The sequence below is a fragment of the Macaca thibetana genome, chromosome 10 (genome assembly GCF_024542745.1).
Source record: "Macaca thibetana thibetana isolate TM-01 chromosome 10, ASM2454274v1, whole genome shotgun sequence".
Classification (NCBI taxonomy): domain Eukaryota; kingdom Metazoa; phylum Chordata; class Mammalia; order Primates; family Cercopithecidae; genus Macaca; species Macaca thibetana.
The window spans coordinates 47,258,336-47,276,554 of record NC_065587.1 but is presented as its reverse complement, the minus strand read 5'-3'; the positions used below and the strand labels follow the sequence as shown (position 1 = coordinate 47,276,554).

Below are 18,219 nucleotides of genomic sequence, written 5' to 3'. Positions count from 1 at the left end.
TCTGCCTCAGTTTCCTTTGAGATTATGATTTAATATATCTGAACCTATTAACCTAAAATCTAAGTAAAACTTGAATTTTGAAATATATTTGGCCTGAAAATTCCAGATAGGGGATTATAGACCTCCACAACTATACGTGATCATTTCTTCAGAATCTGCAAAACAGGCATTTGAAACATAACTGATCATATTAGAAGGTAGGTGGAGCCATTTAAAAGACTGTAAATAAATTACAAAAATTGTAGTAAGTGTACATTTGTCTGTCCCATTAATTTAACAAAACATTTTGTTTGTGGGTGGGGATGGGGAATCCTGTCAACTCTGTGAGGTCAAGGATGAGGACGATTTTATCACCGTATCCCTAATACACAACAGAGCCTGAAGCACTGAAGCACTAGCTACTCAATAAATATGTGCGGAATGGAATGATTAACTCCGCTGAGGAACCTGGGGATCAGATGATGCATGACTCGTCCCAGTGCTGGGGTTGGTGGCCTGGAACTCAGGTCTTCTGACACCTTTTTTTTTTTTTTTTTTTTTTTTCTCCTTATGCTGTCATTGCTGTGCTAAAATGGAAGAAACAATTGAAGGCCTGTCTGTGGTAATCAAAAACATGGGAACACAAAGGAGGAAGAGGAAGGCAAGTGGCCTTTTTTGCCATCAGACAAAGCTAACCAGTCTGTATGAATAGCCAAGGGCCCTGTTTCTAGATAAAAGAAAACTCTCTAATGAGTTCTAATCCAAGAGCATTGCTGGCAGTGAGAGATTGTAAAAGCGAAATATTCACTTTGAAAAATGAAACCTATTAAATTCAGGGCATTGTAATTTCCCATTGTGAGACTGTGGTACCAGCGATTAAATTCTATTGTGTGTCTACAGTCCTTGTTACCAACGATGTTTAGTATTATTAACTGAGATTCTAAGAATATCAGCTCTCCATAGCTGGAGTGCTGTTCAGTTCCTCATGTGAAACAATTTGCATATATCTCGGATTCGCCCTTGATATGCCTCTTTCCCTCCTTACGTGTGCCATTTAGAAGCCAGTCCTGAGGACTCCATCTCCAAAAATATTCTGTGTATGTTCATTTCTCTGCCCACATGGTTCACATCTGGGCAACTCTGGCAGCTTCTATTCTTTAAAAAATATAACTTCAACCTTTATTTTAGACTCATGTGCAAGGGTACACATGCAGTTTTGTTGCATGGGTTTGTTACATGGTTGTGGATATTCACATCAACTTTACTAGATAGTGCTAAGCTGATCTCCAAAGTAATTCTACCAATTTACACTGCTCCTGGCAGTATATCATAATTTTCCTGTGTTACATAAGAATTTTTCTCTGTTATGTCCTTGCCTATTGATAGTATTTAGACTTTTAAAAATTATTGCTCATGTGTAGGATATAAAATGGTTTTTCATTTCAATTTTGCATTTCTCCAATTACAATAAAATTAAGCCATCTTTTAAAATAATTTCAACTTTTATTTTAGATTCAGGGGGTACATGGACTGGTTTGTTACGTGGGTATATTGCATGACGCTGAGGTTTGGGGTACCATTGATTCCATCACCCGGATACAGAGCATAGTACCTGATTTTTAATTTTTCAGCTCTTGCCCCCATCTCTCCCTCACACCTCTAGTAGTTCCTGGTGTCTATTGTTGCCATCGTCATGTTCATAAGTACCCAGGGTTTAGTTCCCACTTACAAGTAAGAACATGCAATATTTGTTTTTCTGTCCCTGCATTAATTCATGTAGGATAATGGCCTCCAGTTGCTTCCATGTTGCTGCAAAAAAATGATTTTGTTCTTTTTTATGGCTGCATAGTATGGTCTATATGTATCACCTTTTCTTTATTCAATCCACCATTGATGGCCACCTGGGTTGATTCTATGTCTTTGTTTTTGTGAATAGTGCTGTGATAAACATCTGACTTTTGGGTAGAATGATTTACTTTTTAAAAAAATATATAGACCCTAGCAGCTTCTGAACCGATCTATTTTCTATCTGTCCTCTGTATGGCAGGCAAACTGCTTTCTAAAAAGATGGAAATTGTCCTAAGTTGTGTTCCCCAGAAGCAGATCTTGAAAGAAGGATCTGTGTGGAAGTAATTTATTAGGAAGTGTCTACTGAAAATACCAGAATGGAAATGAGGAAATAAAGCCAGGAGAAGAAGGAGGCCAAGCGAGTATACAGTATCTACAAGTTCTAGGGAAGGTAACTTGGGTTCTAGCCCTCTATCCCATGGGGAACTTCTGAGTGTAAGCCATCATCAAATTGTCCCAATTAGGAGTAAGGGATATTTATATTTCTTGCACCTGCTGGTCATTTGTAAGGGCTTTGCAGCCAGAGGTCGTCAATTTCCACATAACCCAGGCTCTGAGTGTGCAGGAAGAAGACTATTCTCATAATAGCCCCAGGAAATAAGCACAATGATCACTTTCATTCCTTTCATTCGACTGACAAGGAAATCACATTTTTGCAGCAACAGAGATGCAGGAGTGGTAGAGACAGAATGTGACCCCCAGATGTTTTAGAATCTGTCTTCTTAACCATGGCTTCAGATTATGCTACAGTTATCTCACAATCACTAAGGGTGGGCAGCCACAGAAGTGCCAGAGAACATATACAAAATGGCTGACTTATGATCTTCTAAAGTGTCGGGTTATGAAAGTCAAGGAAAGACCAATGTAGTGTTCCAGATTGAAGAGGATAGAAGCAACAGTTGATTTTGAACTTGCTCCTTTGACTACAAAGGACAATTCTAGGACAATCAGAGAAACATGAGTGGGACAATAGGAATATATCCTGTGATTCATGTTAGTTTCCTGATTTTGATGGTTGGTTGTGTAAAAGAATGTCCTTATTTATAGAAAATACACACTAAGGTGTTCGGACATCAGGTTAGCAACTTACTCTTACAGTGCGGGGGGAAAATGTTTATTTTTCTATACTTGAAACTTTTCTGCAATTTTAAGATGACTTCAGAATTTAAAAAAATATTTAAAAATCCTCAAGCAACACTTACGGAAATATAATTATCTTAATTATAACTCTTAGCTTTGAGTTTCAAAATAGAGATGTAGTAAGAAGATAGTTTTATAAGCCTTGTACGAGTTTTATAAGCCAGTACAAGAAAGTACTACTATTCTGAGTATTCTCCAAACTGGGTTTTTACATCCCACAATCAAGGCTGGGTAGGCGGACCACAGAAGGAAACTTAGAGTGGCAAAGGTGAGGTTATGTATTAAAATAAATTTCTGATCACATAAAAAGGGAAAAGTTTTTTTATATACTGAAAAAGAGTATGTTGATAAATAGCTTTTTTTTTTTCTTTTTTATTATACTTTAAGTTCTAGGGTACATGTGCACAAGGTGCAGGAAAAGTTTTTAGAGGCCAGAAGGAGGAGCCCAGAAATGTAGTGAGGAGAGAGGAGGCAGGAAATCCTCAGAGGAGTATCCTGGTGATTCTAGGTTTCAGGCCATCTTGAATTTAACTCTGGAACACAATTTTTAGTCTGAAGACTGAGGCGAATGAGGCCTCATAGAGAAGCATCATGTTAGTTACAAGGACACCTCTTACATAGTTTCACATAAGAGAGTGATGGCTGGGTGCGGTGGCTCACGCCTGTAATCCCAGCACTTTGGGAGGCTGAGGTGGGTGGATCATGAGGTCAGGACATGGAGACCATCCTGGCTAACACAGTGAAACTCCGTCTCTACTGAAAACACAAAAAATTAGCCGGGTGTGGTGACTCGTGCCTGTAGTCCCAGCTACTCGGGAGGCTGAGGTAGGAAAAAGGAGAGTAACATTGGCTGGCCTGGGTGGCATCACAGGACCGCACATACCCCAACATGGTGTGGAAACAAGCAGCCATTTGTACTCATAGGGATATGGAAATGTTGTATGAACTCTTTGCCTGGAAGAAGACTGGGTTCAGGTAGAGGAAGTTTAGGACTTGGACTTCATGCCCAGAAGCAATGGTGAGATCCAGGTTCATTAACACCGGAGGCCAACACAGAGCCCAAAGGACTGGTGGGTCTCAATTGCATCTTAGTGAACACCAATCTTGAATACCCATTGAGCAAGGAGGCCACACTTTGTAACAGTAATTGCAGTAAGTGTGGAGGGCAATGCCAGAAGACCATGAACAGAAGGAACCGTCATGAAAGGGGAGCTCACAGGCCAGAAGTACCTTCCTGGCACCATAAGGAATCGACCTTTCCCTGATACCCAGGTGCATTATGGGAAGTAAACAAGAACCCTGAAATTAGGGAGAAACTCTAAAAGGTTGAAAAATTACTCCAAAGAAAATTTAGCAAGATGAGTACTAATGCCCTTAATGGATAAATGAAGAGATTTTGGCTGTCTGTGTGAATCAAGCTTGAGAACAAAGGGATTTATGCTAGAGAAAATGATTCAGCTCTCCCCCTCCCTTTTCTTTTATACACTGCAGTCAGAGTTATAAATGTTAACCTTTTTTTAAAATGAATTATTGATATGTGTTATAACATGGGTGATACCTGAAAACATTGTGCTAAGTGAAAAAAGTCACAAAAGACCCCGTATTTTATTATTTCATTTATTTGTTTGTTATTAATTTTTTTATTTCCATAGGTTACTGGGGAACACGTGGTGTTTGGTTATATGAGTAAGTCCTTTAGTGGTGATTTGTGAGATTTTGGTGCACCCATCACCCGAGCAGTATATGCTGCACTCAATTTGTGGTCTTTTATCCCTCACCTCCTTCCCACCCTTTCCCCCTGAGTCTCCAAAGTCCATTGTGCTATTCTTATGCCTTTGCATCCTTATAGCTTAGCTCCTACTTATGAGTGAGAATGTACAATGTTCGGTTTTCCATTCCTGAGTTATTTCACTTAGAATAATAGTCTTCAATCTCATCCAGGTCTCTGCAAATGCCATTAATTAATTCCTTTTTATGGCTGAGTAGTATTCTATCGTATATATATATACACCACAGTTTCTTTATCCACTCATTGATTGATGGGCATTTGGGCTGGTTCCACATTTTTGCAATTGTGAATTGTGCTGCTATAAACATGCATGTGCAAGTATCTTTTTCGTGTAATGACTTCTTTTCCTCTGGGTAGATACCCACTAGTGGGATTGTTGGATCAAATGGTAGTTCTACTTTTCGTTCTTTAAGGAATCTCATATTAACTAGAAATGATGAAGATGATAAAAGTAACTAAGTGGCATGAGGGTGAGGTTAAGGACACCCTTTGATGACATGTTCAGAGAAAGTTCTTCCAGGAGAACTGAGACCTAGCCAAAGAGAAGAAACCAGTGACGAATAAAGTTGGGAGAAAAATGTGCCAGGAAGAAGAAACAGCCCAGGCAAAGGCCTTGAAATATTATTGAGTTTGGCATGTTCTGAGTCACGAAAGAACAGTGGGGCTGGAGCTCAGGAAGTTAGGAATGGAGTGACCAAGGATTAGGAAGGAGAGTGGACAAGGACAGGTTATATAGGGCCCGGTAGGTAATGATATGGAGGTCTGGGTTTTATACTAAGGGCAATGACACCATGAAAGAGTTTTTAAGGACTTGATTTGTGTTTCTAAGTGATTGTAATGCCCTGTTCAATAGAAAATCGGAAGAAGGAGACCAAGAAAGAGGCTACTGCAGTGCATAACCAGAGATGGAGTTCAGTAAATGGATTCAGAATATAATTTGGAGTTAAAATTGCCACAACTTGCTGATGGATTGGCTATGAGAAAGAGGATTGACTATGAGAAGAGAAAGTAATGATAATTCCTAAGGTTTTAGTTTGAATAAATCAGTGGTTGGAGTTGGGGGTGATAGAGCCTTTGACTAAAATGGAAAGACTGGGGCAGAAAAGTCTTGGGTGGAGTGGGGGTTGCTAACTCCTTTGCTAATGCATGGCTACTGTCTGATCTCTCAATACTAAAGAACCTGGATCTGCCAAACAGTAAGCTCTCCTTCAAACATCAAGGGTGATGACAATGCTTGCGATATAGTTGATATAAAACTATGTTCAAGTCCGTCTGTTTCCTGTATTAGGTTTTTACTTAGTTGATAATTTATTAATGACACTGTTTACATTTGCATTTGGATGCCTTGCTATAATTAAAATAACTCTTGAATTTATCAACTGAGCCCTAAATTAAAGACCCATGAAAGGCTCTACATGATGGAATAAATTTTCATATTCAGTTGTCTTAGATACGGACAACAATATAAGTTTTTGTGACACATGTAATGTTTGACATCAGTCAAAAAGAGTACAACAGAAATATTCCATGTTTAAAGCAGAGCTGGGGGAAAAGAAGGCTAAAACATTCCATATTGCATAAAAGAAAGAGTTAGATTGTCACCAAAGTGAAAGGAAATCAATGGGACGACTTTGGAGACCCATTTCAATCTGTTGTTGACATTGTTTTCTGGTAGTAATTTTCTCAAAATGTTAACAGTATTGAGTTTGCCTATTGATTCTATTATTTTTGACCTTGCATTAGTGTGGGCTAATCTTACATGCCATAAAAAAGTTTTTTCACAGCTGAAATTTTTGCATGACTCTGGAGGAAACCTCCAATCCGGTCAGATGCCCTGCTCAGGATTTCGATGAGTGTATAGGCAGCAATAATGAGCTATGTTGACTTCCAATACACTTTCATGTTGTTTACATTTTATTAAATGGTTTAAGCAGGGTCATCATATAAATGATCAACATATTGACTGAAACACTCAAGCGTTGAAGAATTGAAGGCTGCAGACAGCCAACCAGATTGGTCAGCTTGAATTTGAGTCAATAGCATAAATATATATTTGGCTACAGAGTCAAAGCCAACTTTATATTCATTATTCTGAAAACCCTGCTAAATAAACAGCTCCAAAATGTCCCACTGGAAGATGCCCATTCTACTGACTCAGTAACCCTGCCTAGCTATGTCCTCTCCAGAACCAAATAATCCAAGCTGAGTGAATTCAGCAAAATTGGGGGCAGTTGATGAAGACTAAGTGAATGGGAAACCAAAAACTCTTGAATGATTTTCCTGGGAAACAAATAGATTTATTGTTGGCTCTATGTAGAAGAAATTTGGCAGCTATATTTTCAAGGGTTTATGAAATACAGTCACAATACACCGTTAGCATCCTATCTATTTCCCAACCTAACACTCCCTTGTATCTCCATGGTAGGTAAAATCACCGTACACCACACTACCCACCCCACCCCTTGCCTTTGAGGCTGTAGTTACTCAGTCTGCAAGCAAAGAAATTTCAGAGTTTACTGGCACAATGCTAATGGGTTTGCCCACAAATACTTAGAAGAGTATTGCTAGAGGAGTTAATTTGCCTCTTAATGATTTAATTATATGCTACAGCTTTGCTGTACAAGAATAACAATGTTCCTCGCTTTCTTGCTGCTGGGCCTGCTGATTTTGGAGACTTTTGGAAAAGAATGGAATTTACTCTCCTTCAGTGAGAGGGGAATTGAGTTATTGGGAAAGAGAGAAGCATTTCTCCCATGCCACAAATAACTGTGCCCATTCATCTATAACGGAAAGAGGGGGATATGTCAGGATGACAGTGATAAGCATTATAAAATGCACTATGATTTTTGTTTGCATTGTCTTGATTGATCCCATGAAGTAATACTAGTTCTAATTTTCCTATAAGGTTGAGTGAGGTCACTTGGATTGCCTAACACAGAGATGGAAAGTGGATGAGCTAAGGGTCCAATAGAGGTCTTTTGACTCCGAAACTCAACTTCGGTTTTTCCCTACCTGAGCCTACCTTTCCGTGGCTTAAAAGACTTGAGTTCCCTGGGCCCTCTGAATGGGAATGATTGTGATTTTAGGATCAGGGTGGCTCTGTAGACCACACGGTGTACTTCATTTTGTACTGCAGGTTGGGTTCTTTGGAGGCAAAATTGGGAGTTTAAGGTATTTATTGGGATTAACACCTATAAAAAGAAGGGGAGAAAGCAAGATTGGGCAGAGGCAGATGTTGAACTGACATGAAACTCTGATCCCTGCCAACCCTTTAGGGAGCTCTGGGGCTGGTATTGCCCATCAGAGTGTCCTGCCTTGGACAGAAATGACTGGGCCTTTATGCCTCCACCGTGCTCTATCACTATGGGAGCTGCTCTGAAAGCATGACTTGGGTTCAGTTGGCACTTTGCAGCTGTGGCAGTCCCTGCATTCAAGAACAGATAGCAAGGCGGGGGAGTACAGTCTGCTGACCCACACCCCTCAGCTAGATGGTAAGGCCTTTCCTGAAAGGAGGTCTGAGCTGAGCAGCTCATCTCTCTGTCTACAGCCCACTGTTTCCAGGTATCTGTAGGCACACTAATCACTCAAGAGGGACACAGAAGGGAGAGTGAAAAGATTACAGGGTGCAGAACCAGGATGTCTGAGTCTGTATTCCAAATCAGCCTCTTCCCAGCTGGGGCTTTATGGTAAAATACTTGAACTTTAAGATCAATCCAACCTGTAAACTGGAGATAATGGGGCAATTTTATTGATATATGATGAGGACTAGGAATAATTTCTTTAAAGTAATTTCAGTCAATAAGGGCTATTTTTATGAACCTCTGAAGAAAGAGGTCATATTCTGGGCCACTCATCAGTCTTCCTAACACCCACCTGTTTATGCATCTACCCCTGGTTATAAGCATTTTCTTTCTGCTCAGTGCATACCAAAGCACCATGAGAATCCATGCACTTACAGCTGGATTTTCTTCTAGGCTCATCCCTGTAAGATCTTATCCCAGGGGGCTGGGAATGAAAGAGGGCCCTCCCCTGAACTTGGAGTCCTATACATGGTTGAATCACCAGTGTAAGAGTCCCCCCACCCAGGAACTCAATGCAGAGGCTAGTTCACTTAACCAAGGTTTCCCTTCTTTGCTCTGGTCTGCAAAGGAAGCCAAGCTCAAAGACCACTGGATAGAGCTTGGGGCCAGTGGTGTCTGTGTGCACTGCCTGGCACTCTCAGGATTCAGGTGAGGGCCTAAGGAGACCCAGGAATATTTACTGAGTGCTTATTACTTGCTGATCACGGAGTCATGCCTTTGCACGCATTTCTCATTTCATCTTCACAGCAATCCTTTCATGAAGGTGTTAGCCCTGGCTGCATTTTAGTGAGAAGCAGAGGCTCACAAAAGATGAGGGAACTTCTCAAGCCCCTATAGCTAGTGAGTGTTGGAGCTCAGAATTGGGCTAGGGCAGTCTGACACACGGCTCTGAGTGTGAGACAGATGGGGAATGTGAAGAGAGTTGAGCACATTCACTTCGCAGGAGACTGTGAGGTTTTCCAGTCACAGTGTTGGTCTCAGTGCAGTAGAACGTGGGTCTCTTTTCCTCATTTTCTTTAGTGAGGATAGATTCATCTCCAACTCTCATTTTTCTATTAATTCTGTTACTCCCAGGTTTAATTGCATTTTCCTGCAAATTAGATTCTTCAACAACTGTACTGTAGTTGCACACGTTTCATGTACATATGAGAAATAAAGTTTATGATGATTATGGAATCTCAGATGGAAGACTTCACTAGCCATCGGCAGCAATTATTCCCCATTCATTGGGCTTTTCCCTCTGACGACTGTCAGTTTTTATATCCTCCCTGTTTTCTTGCCTGATATCTAGCGGAATAATTAATCAGCTTTCCTCAGATGATGTTTATTAGTTAAATTGACTTAAGTTTCACGTAAGGCAATCACTGAGTGTAAAATTCTAAAGTCAGGCTCTCCTGGGTTAAAAAAAAATCCCAGCTTTGCTGTTTATGAGCTAATGGCATAACCTTCATCAATTTTTTAAAGCTTTGCCTCTCAGACTCTCCATCTGTAAAATGGACATACTGTTACTTATCTTGTGGAGTTTTTAGGTGAGATAAATTTAAGTGCCTTATACAGAGTGCTACAGTTTAAATGTTTGTCTCCTCTGAAACTATCGTTGGAGCTTAATCTCCAATGTGGCAGTACTGAGAGGTGGGTCCTTTGAGAGGTGATTGTGTCATGAGGGCTCTGACTTTATGAATGAATTAATCCATTCATAGATTAATGGATAATGGGTTAACATAGGAGTGGGACTGGTGGTTTTATAAGAACAGCAAGAGACACCTGAGCTAACACATTCAGCCCCCTTCCCATGCTATGCCTTGGGCCATTTCAGGACTCTGTAGTCCCCATCAGCAAGAAGACTGTCACTAGCTGCACACCCCTGACCTTGGATTTCTCAACCTCCATAACTGTGAAAAATAAATTTCTTTATAAATTACTCAGTTTCATGTATTCTGTTTATAGGCAATAGAAAACAGACTAAGACACATAGTAAGTGCTCAACAAATTCTTAGTAATAGTATCACCCGGTTTTCCATGAAAGATAAAAGAACAGATGTGAGATTATATTTTTATTTCACAGCAGGATGGGTACTTGTTGTTATTTGTATGTTTGATTTTCTTTTTTTTTCTTCAGGTCAAGAGGAACGGCATCGATTGCTAATATGCTGTCTGCTTTCAACCCCCAAAGGATTATTTTCAGAATGAAATGATCTGTGGTCTTTAAGTTGTGGGGATGGGAGGAGCTGAAGAATTCTTGATCCTTCGAAGAGGTCCCAGTGGACTTGATTTCTCAGTGGAAACAAAGGGATTTCCTTCCTCAGTGGGAAAGAGACACCAAGTGATAAACCGAGCACCCTCTTTGAAGATTTCCCGGTATATTTGTCCCTAGAGGAGTGCGCCTCCGGGAGATTTATTGTTGGAAGCTTTTAGCCTCAAGCATAATTTTTAAAAGTATGTATTTCCCTAGAAACAGAGTAGCTCCATTTAAAAGTCAGAGGTGCCCCCAAGCTCTGCTCGGAAGATTACCTCAAGTTTCATTTCATACCCGTCTCAGACCTGGAGGCAAATTACTTAGTTCATCACTCTGAAAATGGATTTTTTTCCCTTCTACTTCCCGTTTCCGTACCTGCCATCTTGTGGAAAGGGACGTGCTTCCCAAGAGATGAGAAATGGACAGGAGTGAAGCCCGAGTCCAAGCACTGTGATTTTTTATCTCCCATGAATGTGCAGGAATATTTAGTCAGGGAGATCATCTTCCTGGAGAAATTGGTCCATCCTACTCCTGGAGTGCTGTGTTAGTTGTAGTTGCTTCGGTGCCAGCTCGAAGACCAGGGTCAGAGTATAGTCGCTTATGTGGGAGGTTAAGCCACAAAACACTGGCAGAAGAAGGGGAAAATAAGACAAGGATGCGAAGCAATCAGGAAAGGGCATGTCATGAAGCAAGGCACTGTTCTGGGCAATTGGAGCTTACACCTGCTGGGGAAGCCTGAGATAGTGGGGAACATGTGCTTCACAGTGACGCTCGTGAGGGCCGGGGGAACTGGGGTATTAATACACCAATTCCATCTGTTATTGATTGAGGGCTGCTTACTGGTGGTATTGAGTCCCTGGCACTTCAGGTCAGAGAAAGCCCTCGATCATAGAGAACATCAAGCCATGGGGCCTGGAGTGCCAAGGGCTGAGTGGATGTGGGCAATGGCCAATGACAATAGCTACCATCTGTGGATTGAATCTTCGGCATCTCATTTCTTCTAAGTCTCCTTAATCTCTGTGCTTGGTGCTGAGGTGAAGCAAACAATAAAGATCCAGTGTTGTCCTTAGGATGCTCACACTTCAGTGAGTGAGTTGAGGAAGCTAAACAGGTAAGCAATTTTTAGCCTGTGAGGTTAGTAGTCTGTGGAGATATATTTAACAATATGTGCATCATTTGTGATATGCATGTTATTTGTCAGGCTGTACTCTAAGCATTTACCTTGACTAACTTATTTGATGCCCACAAGAACCCTCTAAAGTGGGTGTATTTGTTATCTCTTTTAGAGATAAGGAAGTGGAGATATGGAAACATTAAGGTGTTAGACTAATCTGTAGTGAAGCCAGGATTTGAATACAGGCTATCTACTTCCAGAGCCCTGTTCTTATCCACTGGGCTATAGGTCAGGCTTTCTCAACCTTTATTACTATTGCCACTCTGTGCTGAATAATTCTTTGTTATGGGAGCTGTCCTGTGCATCGTAGGATGCTTGGCAGCATCCCCTCTACCACTAGAAGCCAGTAGTACCTGCCTCCCCACCTCCTGTTCTGACAACCAAAAATGTCTCCAGACATTGCCAAATGCCCACTGGGGCACAAAAAGCCCCAGTTGAGAACCACTGCTGCCTATTATAAAGCAATCAGTTTTTCCTAGGGAAGTGTTATAGAAGGCAGATGGAAATTTCTTTTCTTTTTGTTTAATCTTCCTTCTTATAAACATAAGGAGAATAGTAGTATTTCAGAGCTGATAATATCTCTAAATCAACAGCCAAATATCTCCCAGGGTGGAGAAAATGGAAGTAGAAATCAAGTTACTGAAAAATCAAGGTAAGTGTGTGTGTGTGTGTGTGTGTGTGTGTGTGTGCGTGTGCATCTGCCTTGTAAACTGGGCATGCTTGCCCACTGTGCTCTGCTACAAGCCCTTCAAACAGGCTGTTTCCATGGTCATTTTTTAAATGTTGTCTTGCAACTTGACGAACTGAGAAATTAGCAAAAAGACCGTTAAAGGAGAATAGACAGTGTGTTCACACAGGATTGTCTGTTTTATTATTTTTCATTTTCCTTGGGCGATTTTATTTGTGATTTTTTCGGAGTTTTGTTTTGAACTCTCTTTATCCAAGTAAATACATCCTTCTTCCTTCTCTCTCAAGCTGGGGGTTTCCAAGCTTTATTTTCTGAATCCTTCCAACCCTATTTTATCCATGTGGCTTCTTGGAGCTGGTCAAGTCGGCGAACTGATCCTTGAGATTTTGGGGTGTTCTGTGTGAGGACAGTAGCCCTAACTTTGGCATTAAAGTGTCCTTGTTTGTCTCCTTTCTTTCTTCTCCCAAGATACTCTTTAAAAATTCAGTCTTCTCCAAATTTGGCTGTTACTAATCTATGTGATCAGAGAAGCATTATTTTAGTGTTGGAAGCCTGAATAATTCACTGTTTCAGTTGGTCATGGAAGTAAAATCCCAGAGGTTTAAGCATTCTTTGTAACAAAGCATTTCCATGTGCCGGTGGATAATTTATTAAGCAGTGCTTTGTGAACCTGCTTGCTTCTCTATGACCAATGCTTTTGATGATCGCTGCTCATGCTCAAATACATAGTCACCCTAATGACTTAAATTCCTTTTGCATGGTATTTGTGGGAGGTGAAAAGCCACCATGGTCAAGATCATTGACTCTAGGTTAGATGGGACTGGGTTTGAATCCTGGCTTCACTACTATCAGCTGTGTGAGACTAAGCAAGTGTGACAGGCAGAGTAATGGCTCCCTGAAGACGCTAGTGTCTCAATCCTTGAAACCTGTGAATATGTTGCCTTATCTGGCAAAAGGGGCTTTGCAGATATGATTATGTTAAGAATCTTGAAGTGGGAGATTATCCTGAATCATCTGAGTGGAACGAATGTCATCCCAAAAAGGAGGTCAGAATCAGAGAGGTTAGAAACTGCTAGACTGTTGACTTTGAAAATGGAAGAAGAGATGACAAGCCAAAGAATATAAGAAGCTTTTAAATGCTGGAAAAAGTAAGAAAATGGACTCTCCTCTAGACCTAGAGCCTCCAGAAGGAACACAGCCCTGCTGACACCTTAAGTTTAGCCCAGTGTGACCCAGTTTTGACTGTTGACCTCCAGAACTGTAAGATTATGAATTTGTGTTGTTTTAAAGCCACAACATGTGTGCTAACTTGTTATAGCAACAATAGGAAATTAATACAGCACAGTGATGCAATCTTTCCTAATCGTTGTTTGGTCATGTACAAAGTGGAATAATAACAATCTTTACCCCTTCAAGCTATTGTAAGGTGTAGAAGAGAGAGGCACTTGGCAGTGGGCCCAGCATAAAGTACATATTTAAAGGTCCTGGATTAGTCATGGGTATTTTATTTTGCCATACCTTAGCAGTTCCATCATCCTTCCTATTACTAAGTTTCAAAAATACTTATCAGTGATGGCTAATTTTATGTATCAATTTGGCAAGTCTATGATGCCCAATTATTTGGTCAAACAGTGGTCTAGATGTTACTGTGAAGGTATTTGTGAATGTGATTAGCATTCAAAGCAATTGCCTTGAAGTATAGCAGATTGCTCTCTTCATAATGTGGATGGTACTTATTCTATTCGTTGAAGAGCAAAGACTGAGGTCTCCAGATGAAGACACCATTATGTCTCAAGACTGGAACTTGGAAACCCTGCCTGAGTTTTCTACCTGCTGGCCTACCCTGCAGATTCAGATGCTAGACTGCAACATCAACTCGTACTTGAATTTCCAGTCTGCCTGTCTGCCCTACAGATTTTGGACTTGCCAGTCCCCACAATTGCATGAGCAAATTAAAAAAAATCTTATTTCTCTCTCTCCCCATCTCATTGGTCTTTTTTTTTTTTTTTTTTTTCCTCTGGTGTACCTTGATTAATACACCATCCAAACTAAATGTAACATACCAAAACATTTAAGAGCATGAAAAAAGAAGAGGTTGGAATGACAAGCACATAACATTAAAACTTTCTATTTTGTTAAGAACCTTGCATTTCCTCGTTGACGTTTAACCTGAAGACTACGCCTCAGGTTTTTTCTTTCAGCTTTAACTCAAGAACGTATAATTGGGATTATGCTAATAACACAATTGCTTAAGACAAAATAGTATCCCAGAAAAAAAAAATACTGGGATGGTACTGTGATGTCTTTTATAATGGAGTTTGACTTTGGACTTAAAGCAAGAGTTTATATTCAGCAAGGATGATTGGTATTGCCTTACTAGTTTATATGTTGTTCCTTCTCTGGTTTCCTCTGAAGATCTCCTACCTCATCCTGGTCACCTAAGGTCCTACACTAAGACTCCTTATTGATCAAGCAGCTATAGAATAAAGAATAAAGAGTAAAGAAAAAAGCCTGCACAAGGGAATGTCTGTTCTGATTGGTTAGTGCCGTGCCAGCGCTATGTATGTTGCTGATTTTTTTAGTATCACTCCCGCCTAAAAGTAATAGTTAAGGAACCACATGCAATAAAGGATTGCTCAACTATCCAAATTGTTAATGTCCATAAATGTGTAATTTCAACAGATGTAACTAGTTTAAAGGAGAAATAGGTAAAAATGTGCCTGTTTCATTCTTTATCTTGGATAAAATTTTAAATCCTCATTTTCTAGCCACTCTTCTTAGGACTTAAATACTGTGTCTCTTGTTTACTTTTTTCTTTAACAGACAGAAGTGTGACTATTTTCAACTGGACAAATATTTAGATTTTCTCCTCTGAAGATAAGTCCCAGTGTCTCAATTGCTAATTTGCTTATAATTCTTCTCTATAAATTATTTCACTATTGGCCTTGGAAGAAAAGACCAACTCATTCATATGACTGGAATTTCTTCCCCCAATTTCATAGAGGAATTCATTTGCTAAACACGAGGATTTGATCAATAAACAACTTGCAATCCCTAGGAGGACTTTAAAGGGATTTAGATTGTCAAACATTGACTCAGGATTTGTTCTGGTAGTTGTTAAAAATTACATAAACATAAGTTTTTTCTTTTTTCTTTTTTTTAACTTCCATCAACCAAAGAGTGAGTAGTAGGAGAAGAGAAGACTTGGACTTGTTATTGATTAGTTGCTACACATGCTCTTCCAAAGAAAGTTAATCAACAAGGTGTTGACAATATTAGCATAGTCTTACATCTGTCTTGGAAATTATTGCTCACAATTGCAGAGTTGCTGCTGCATCCTTCCTTCCTGCCAGGAGCCAATAGAAGTGAGCTTGTTTGCTACACACCAACAAATTTTCCAAGAGCCTGTGGACCATTCCTGTCCACCAACTAAGTGCTGCAGTACAGAGAAGCAGAACTTCTAGGCCAGAAGAGGGAAGTCATTCCCTAACACACTCTCTATACTAAACATCCTGATGTAAAAGGCCACGTCCATCTTGTTAACCTAAATTCCAAGCACCTAGATTCTATACACATCAAGGTTATGTGTATAGAAAAATATATATGGAATGATTTGGTTTTTCCTATATGTTGAAATCACATTATAGGAAAGTGCAGCTTAAAGTAAAAACACCATTTGTCAATGGGAATTATTTAGTCTTCGATAAATGTTGAGAGCACATAAAGAGAAAACACACCTTATAAGGAATTTATACATAAAAATTATACATAAAAATTATTTTTAGGGAAATTTAATTTAAAACAAAAGATGAGCCACATTAAATTAATTAATATTGCCCTATGCATGTTAAATCTTACTTAAGAGAAATTACATAAATAATTTAAAAATACAATATTTTATATAATTAATTCTCCTTTAAAAGGTGAACTTTGTACTTCTGGATGATGAGATCAAAAGAGCCACTAAGCTCTGCTATCAAAGGCAGAAATTATGCAAGGGAATTCCCAAAAAGGGGGAAGTTATGCAGGTGAACTGTTTTTACTTAACAATGCTTCTGACACCAAATCAGAGGTTTCTTTTCACATTAACGAATTATCCAATTCTCTGAACACCAGCTGGGTGTCCAATAATTCAATTGATCTCTGACACCATCTACCTGGAATTAGCAACAGATTCAACAAGTTAAAGGGCCCAGCCCCACAAGACTGCCCCGACTTCAGACACCAGTTGCAAATCCCAGGTCACCTATACTTCTGACCAACCAGCTGTATAGACTGGGGGTTCCCACAGCTCTCTCCTCAGGTTTGACAGTTTGCTAGGATGGCTCACAGAACTCAGGAAGCCACTTACCTTACTTCTGCTGGTTTATTATAAAGGATAAAGATGAGTAGCCAGATAAAGTGGTACATAGGGCAAAGTTGAGAGGAGTCCTGAGTGCAGGAGCATCTCTCTTCATGGAGTTCAGGTGCCCCACCCTCCTGGCACACGGATGTGGTTGTCAGCCGGAAAGCTCTCTGAACCTGGTCATTTTGAGTTTGCAATGCAGGTCTACTTAAGTAGACATGATTGATTAAATCATTGGCCATTGATGACTGACTCAATCTCTAGCCCTTTTCCCCTCCCTGGAGGTTGTGGTTGGGAGTTAAAAGTTCCATGCTTTTAATCAAGGCTTGGTCTTTCTGGCAACGATGTCCCATCCTGAAGCTATCTAGGGACCCACCAAGAGTCACCTCATTTGAGCAAAAGATGCTCCTGTCACCCTTATCACACACGAACTTACAAGGAACTTAAGAAATATGTGTCAGGAGACAGGACCAAGACCAACTGTCTTTCTGTGGTACCCCAGTGGTACAGAGAGTGGAAGGCAAGCTCACAGCCAGCTCCCTCGAGGCCATGTTGACATTTGGGATGCTAGGCGCAGAAGGACAGAGAGCAGTTGCAGTCTGTCAGAGGACTGAGAATGATAATTCTTCAAGTGCATAAGGAAGGAATAGAATATGGACTGTATTCCATTAAGACTCTTGACTTTTAGTTTTTCAAGACACCATTCTTTCACTTCTTCCAGCCAAAGATATCACATAGCAAACCTGTGAAATAGGGATCGGGCAGGTAAGTTCTATAAGTACAAAATAACATAAAAATGAGCAATAATTAATATGGTTCTCCAGTATCTATTGCATTCATTAACGAGGAAATAATTTTCAATTCATCCTCACAACGCCACCTCAATGAAATTTCCTCTCTATTTTATTTCTGATACCACTTTTATTATTATTTTTTTATTATACTTTAAGTTCTAGGGTACATGTGCACAATGTGCAGGTTTGTTACATATGTATACGTATGCCATGTTGGTGTGCTGCACCCATTAACTCGTCATTTACATTAGGTATATCTCCTAATGCTAGCCCTCCCCCCTCCCCCCACCCCACGACAGGCCTCAGTGTGTCATGTTCCCCTTCCTGTGTCCAAGTGTTCTTATTGTTCAGTTCCCACCTATGAGTGAGAACATGTGGTGTTTGGTTTTCTGTCCTTGCAATAGTTTGCTGAGAATTATGGTTTCCAGCTTCATCCATGTCCCTATAGTGGACATGAATGCATCCATTTTTATGGCTGCATAGTATTCCATGGTGTATATGTGCCACATTTTCTTAATCCAGTCTATCACTGATGGACGTTTGTGTTGGTTCCAAGTCTTTGCTATTGTGAATAGTGCCACAATAAACATACGTGTGCATGTGTCTTTATAGCAGCATGATTTATAATCCTTTGGGTATATACCC

The 18,219-nt window shown here is 40.1% G+C and overlaps 1 long non-coding RNA gene across 1 annotated transcript in view; it reads left to right on the top strand.

Annotated features, from left to right (window-relative positions):
- Positions 1-14,382, top strand: part of LOC126929858 (uncharacterized) — a 32,183-nt gene extending 17,801 nt beyond the window's left edge. Inside the window, exon 3 of the long non-coding RNA XR_007717300.1 lies at positions 10,457-14,382. This is a non-coding gene — a long non-coding RNA (uncharacterized LOC126929858). The remainder of the gene's footprint in view (positions 1-10,456) is intronic.
- The last annotated feature ends 3,837 nt before the right edge of the window (positions 14,383-18,219 follow it).